Here is a 5950-nt window from a genome sequence, read left to right as displayed (position 1 = left end):
CTCTCGTTTAATCAGTTTATTGACTAAAGTGCTTATATTTTCCCATAAGCACACTAGCAATAAAATCTGTGATCCTAAATGGGCTTGTTTTGATACTTGAAACCTCTAAAGAGATATTGAGGATAACGTCATAGCTATTGCTTGACTCTGTTAATTTTCGCATTTTCACATCAACTGCAGCACTTGAAACTGCATTTTTCAAAATCGGTGAGATATATATGAAAAAGCCCATTTCAGATTACAGAAAATTCATTTTTACATAGTTAGGCCAAATATAAAAGAAATCCTCCACTTGAGTTTCAAATGATAGTCCGGGCCGCAACCCATACCCCTTAATTTTTGTCGTTTTGAGAAAACTTGAAAAAACGTACAGATTTTGTCATAACTTTCTAACCAAAACAGATAGGGGCATGAATTGAATTGTATAAAGACAATTAATCATTTCTCAATGTACCCAATTCTTTTATATCTAATTTTAAGAAAAAAGTCACCCCAAAATACAGTAGGTAGTCATGCAACAGAGAGGTCAATCTTGTGGTAGTATTAACTGAAAAGAAGAAATATAGGGAAATTTGTCAAAAACATGCAACTCCAAGTTGCCAAAAGAGGAAAACACATCCATAAATTGCAGAAGGACTTTTTAAAATTCCAAATCAGTCCCTCTTCCTGGGCAGTAGAGACATCTGCCGATCCAATTTTCCTCCTCTAAAAGATGGTTCCTTTCCTGTTTTACTAGCTGCACCCTCTATGTTAGTCTCTGCCCTCTATATTTGGGTACAGTCCCTTCTGATGCCACTGTCCATGGTTCGGGCTGAGACCTGCAATTTTAGAAACGGCATAAGCGTCTGGGTGCTAAGGGCCCCCAAATTCCAGTCTGCAGTAGTGATAGCAAAAGCTGCTTCTACTCTTGGATTGGTCACAAAGACCGTCTTAGGGCCCTTCAACCAGGTGTGAACTTATGGAAACGCCCATTCTGTTTTTGTGTCACGCCAGGCGCGTACTTGATCTCCATTAGTTCATCTGTGGTGCACAGGCTTCATAAATGAGGGGGTTTGAGGTGGGTAGAAAGCCTTCCCTTGTGTGATGGTGCTGTGCTTCTTTGGCTGTAATGCCTTTAGTAAAAGTACAGTATAACACAGATAGCTTGAATTCGTTGGGACTGGCCTCGGTAGTTCGAGCTCTGTAGTTCGAAGGATATCTTTAAAAGATAAAGAAGGAAAAAAAACCCGGGACCGCAGGCACAATACTACAGATGCATGTGTGATTTTGAGTCTTCTGTGTTTGACCTGTCTGTGTTATACATGCATGTACTGTAAAAGCACCAGTTGTTTTCACTAGTAGGTGGGCATCTGTCATGATGTGGGTCTCCATCTGTGCTGGTGCTGTGCAGCATGTAGCCACCACTGTTTCTTACTTTAGCAGTGGAAAGAGTTGAACAACCTCAGAGGTTTTGTGTAATAGGACTGGAGACCTCCAATCTTCTCCTGGTTGAAAAGAATAGAAGAGAAAAAACCTGGAAAAAACCCCAAAGAATAAGGATTTAGGTGTTGTTATTATCCTCTGCAGACAAAAGCTGGCAACACATTCAATGGTAAAATTGTAATTGCAGACTAAAAACCCATTTAACACTCTAAGCAGCAGGGAGTTATTTATGCAGATGCCAAGCACAAGAATTCAGCTGATAAGAGTCCAATTTAAATTATAACAAAAAACCAAAAAGGACAAGAAAGCAGAATATATACACTCAAATCCTGCAAAACTGCCACCCTGTTTTACTAGCCCAGCTTTCCACCAGGTTTTGCCAACGCACGAAAAGTAACGCCTATATAAACATAGGCTACTATTTGCCCCCTACCTGAAATGTAGCCTACTAATGTTAATTTTCCTCCAAACCCCTTCACTCTTGGCCACCAGAGGTGCTGCGTGCACCGTCTACATACAGTGCACACTTTACACACTACACACCAGCGACTCAGCAACTGTGTACGCCTAGCCTAGGGCCTAGTGACATTCTCCCTTTCTCCACTGACACACTTGTCTGAGTCTGAGAGTGAGTGAATGCATGAAGTACGGGCCTACAAGACGATGGGCATTAACCCCTTCATTACACAGGGTCAGTGTGTGCTTCACCAGACAGATGTTCATTTTGATCTCCAGGGACAAAGAGTAGCGCTAGATAAGCGGTTGGTTGCATATATATTATTTTATGATTAGACTCAGTTTATAAATTCTACTATCTCTAAAAGGAAATACCATATCTTGAAATATCCCCAAAAATGTGTCTGAATGTGAATCTGCAATTAGTTTTATGAAATACATGTAATGAAGCAGTATGCCAAATGCAAAATATGATACACGGAGTTCATCATTATGGTCCTCATGCTTCACAAGGCATGACAAGCACCGTAGGTCCCAGGAGAACTTGCTTCCTTCTCCATTAAAAGAAAAAAATGAACAAACATCCATCATATCTTAGGTTACAAACAGGCTAAGTTTTGCTTGAGGGGAATAGCGCAATAATTGTTGATTGATGGGAATTTGAAAATTAGGGGATAGTCAAGTGAAATTTCTTATCCTCAAATACGGTACCTAAGTCAGTATGCCAAAGGCTCTCTCTCCAAGCGTTACACCTCTCTTTTTCTCCATGACTCTTAGATTTTGCAAAGTACAGAGCTGAGACTGAAATGATATGACATACAAAACAGATTTCATTTATAGAACCATTCTCTCATTCTTGGAAGTATTTTTTTCAAGCCAACAAAATCACCAGTGACAGGCTTACAACGTTCAACAGTAATGAAAACAAAGCCAAACATGCAATTTTCTATCATCAAACTATTTTTACATTTTCAATCACAGTACTTTTACTTGTTTCAACTGCTGATAAAAGAGTTGAAGCACAGTTGATGAGCATAAATAGGTTTAAATGGAGGGAAAGGGGTGTATTATCTCTCACACTAATACTAGGCCTAATCTGTAATCTAAATGTAATCTGAATGAGATCAGCATCAATAAAAGTGCAGTTATTGTTTGCCTTTTACTTCTCTTCATTTAAATTGAATAAGACATTGTTTTTAATGAACTAATCACTCTATAAGTATAGCCTAAGTATTAGTGAGGCATTTTTCTGAGAGAGATATCGGGTATCTAAAATAAATCACTCTGATTTCTCATGACACGTAAGAATCAAAATCAATTTTGACTTACTCTTTTGCCACATGGATGACACACATCACCTCCTTCTGAGTATGGAATCATAGGGGTTGAGGGCCTTATACAGTGGGGATGATTTTGAATCTCCATCACCAATGAGTGAGGTGTTCCTTATCTTGTTCTGGAGTGAGCAACCCCATATGACACGCTTCGCTCTCTTTATCAAGAGGGGCCACTGTAGTTGACCTGACATTCAGGCTTGAGGATTTACAGTCATGAGTCAAACTTATCAGTTGTCAGCTGGGCCTTCACAGATTAGCAAAGCTGGGAAAATACACAAGCGGATTAGTGAATTACCAATTTGTCGGTAAAACAAAGCCTAAAAAAACCAGCTAGAGAGAAAAGAATTTGGCAACAAATCACTACTAGTATACTACGTAATTTATCCTAAAGGCACCAATGTTAGAGTACCTCAAGAAAACTGAGAGCACTCATTACAAAATATTAATTCGGTATATCTACATATTTCTTGAACATCGTTTTGCTATTAATTTGAATGCCCCCCCCCCCCCTCCTTCCTCTCCCGAAAAAACCCACAAAACAGAATTAGAATAGATAGAAGGAACTGGGTGCGATTACCATGAATTGTGGTGTAAGGGAGTAAACTAAAATATAGTTCAAAATAAGACCACATTACAAATAAATGCTGAATGTTCCCATTGAACTACTGTATAAGATTTTATAGCATGGCCAAATAAAACTTGTAATCGTATAATATATTCATGATCTAACCCTGATGAGCAGCAGTTTAATTAACACACTTGTAATTTGATATAAGTTCAAAACAGAGCACACAAGTTAATGAGACATAGATCTAATCTTATCTACTTGCAGGGGCGAAGGCTGGCTTGTTTGACAGGGTAATCAAAGTGAAATGGGACCAGATATGGCCTGTAGATATCACACAAGAATCTTACTCGAGGCGGCGACTCTGAGTTGAATGAAAACAAATCCGGAATTCATATTGTATGTTCAACCGCCAAAATAATCGGGAAAGTATCTTATTAAATATCAGTTCCCACTAAAATCAAACTTAACTTTAGATGTGAATACATAAACACAAAGCAAAGAAGCAGAGATGTCAGTACTAGATCTATATGTTATAGATCTACCAGTGAGTCTAACTCTTCGGTAGAACATGACAATTATTATTTTTTTAATTTCACATTTGGCTGTTTTTGTTAGCCTTTCGCGGCCAGGAGCTGGTGTCATAATCGAGGTCACGATCTGATTATAGGACGGTAAAAAGTCGAGGAAAAAAAACAAGCACAAGCAGCAGTCAAGAGGTTATTAAGAGTTAGTTCCCCTCACACTTGTGAGGTAGACTCGACCAGTATTAGTTAGCTTACTTAATTAGGGCGTGTGATTGATTTTAACTGTGGCCCCAAAGGGGTGAACAGGGTATATGTGGCAATGAAACAACTTTGACTGCCATGCACATGTTCCCTTCAACTCTATTCCAGCCTCACTTTAAGCTTACTTAATCAAAGCTTGCATCTGCTTATGGAGTGGCCCGAGAGGGGTGAGAAGGCTATTTCTGTGGCTGTGAAACCGTTTTGAATGTTAGGCATACTGTTCGTTGTTGGTTACGAACGTCTTTTTACATTTAATTTATGAGGTTTACGTTTAAGGATGAATTTGAAAGCGACAATGTTTCAAAATTAGAAAGGGAAGCAGTGATTATTTGATTATATAGACGCTTCGCACCTGTCTACTTGTGCCTAAAGTATGGAACTGAAGATTTTCAGCTTTTATTTTTAAATTAATTTTTCCCCGCCCCAGTGATAGATCTAGATCTAGATCACAGTACGAAAACAATTGAAGGAAAACCGGAAACTTCAAACTGGACTAGCAACGTCAAGTCATAGAAAAAAAAGAATCATGCACAACCACTGAAGACTGTAGAAGTGAGGGAATGTGGCATTATGTGGTTAAAATCTTGTCTGTTCTACTAGGTCAGCCGATCAAAGCAGGTCAAAGCTCATGTGGCTTTGCAAGTGGTCCACAAACTCACAGCTTTCGCTGCTTGTTCCGAAAATGCACACACCTCCATTCCAAAACTTGCTCATACTCCTCACCAGTTCTCCCTAAACTAAAAGTAATTCCAACATTCAGTTCATGAAATGAACTACTGAATATTGCCAATGCTGTTCGTAAAACAAGCCAGTCCCAGTAGTGTGTCCTAATCCTAATTCTCTAGTAGGCCATTACTAGACTCGCACTAACTTAACTTAGACCGTGTAGGTCAGCAAGCAGCTGATATTACAACTTACGATCGTATGAGGCTATACAAGTTCAAGACAAAACACTAACGAATGAAATATACTCTTACCTGCACTGTATATCAGTTGAAACATTGTCAAAGCTGAAGAATTTCAATTATTCTTCCCCCTTTTTCAAGTGACAGAAGCTTACGAAAACCCGGAGCTTCGGAGATGTGTTGACCGCGGGTGACAAAACACGCGGAGATGTTGCATCCTGGGATTGAAAGCTTTCTGGGCTAATAATATGAAAAACGTTGGAGCTATAAATAAACCGAAGCGTGTGTCCTTGACTCGACGAAAGTTCAGTCTGACCTCCGCGCTGAACTCGTTAGCGGAAGATCGACTAGATTGTTTTGGTTGTCAGGGTAGAAAATTAATGGATCAACTAAGCAAAAGTTTTCTTTATGTCTAAAATTTGCACGTAATTTGAAAGGGGGGTACCTACTAAAATGATTGACAGCGTGTTTCAAAAA

General features: G+C 39.1%; 1 long non-coding RNA gene across 1 annotated transcript; it reads right to left on the bottom strand.

The window, feature by feature from the left end:
* Nucleotides 1-1834: 1834 nt before the first annotated feature.
* On the bottom strand, nucleotides 1835-5694 carry LOC101850516. The gene is made up of 3 exons (XR_004859235.1): nucleotides 5546-5694; nucleotides 3208-3477; nucleotides 1835-2679 (listed from the first exon to the last, which is right to left on the bottom strand). It is a non-coding gene; the product is annotated as an uncharacterized LOC101850516 (long non-coding RNA).
* Nucleotides 5695-5950: the final 256 nt, after the last annotated feature.

This window comes from Aplysia californica, unplaced genomic scaffold (genome assembly GCF_000002075.1).
Source record: "Aplysia californica isolate F4 #8 unplaced genomic scaffold, AplCal3.0 scaffold00853, whole genome shotgun sequence".
NCBI classification, from domain to species: Eukaryota; Metazoa; Mollusca; class Gastropoda; order Aplysiida; family Aplysiidae; genus Aplysia; species Aplysia californica.
Note: the sequence above shows the minus strand (reverse complement) of the source record. Positions and strands in the feature narration are given on the sequence as shown.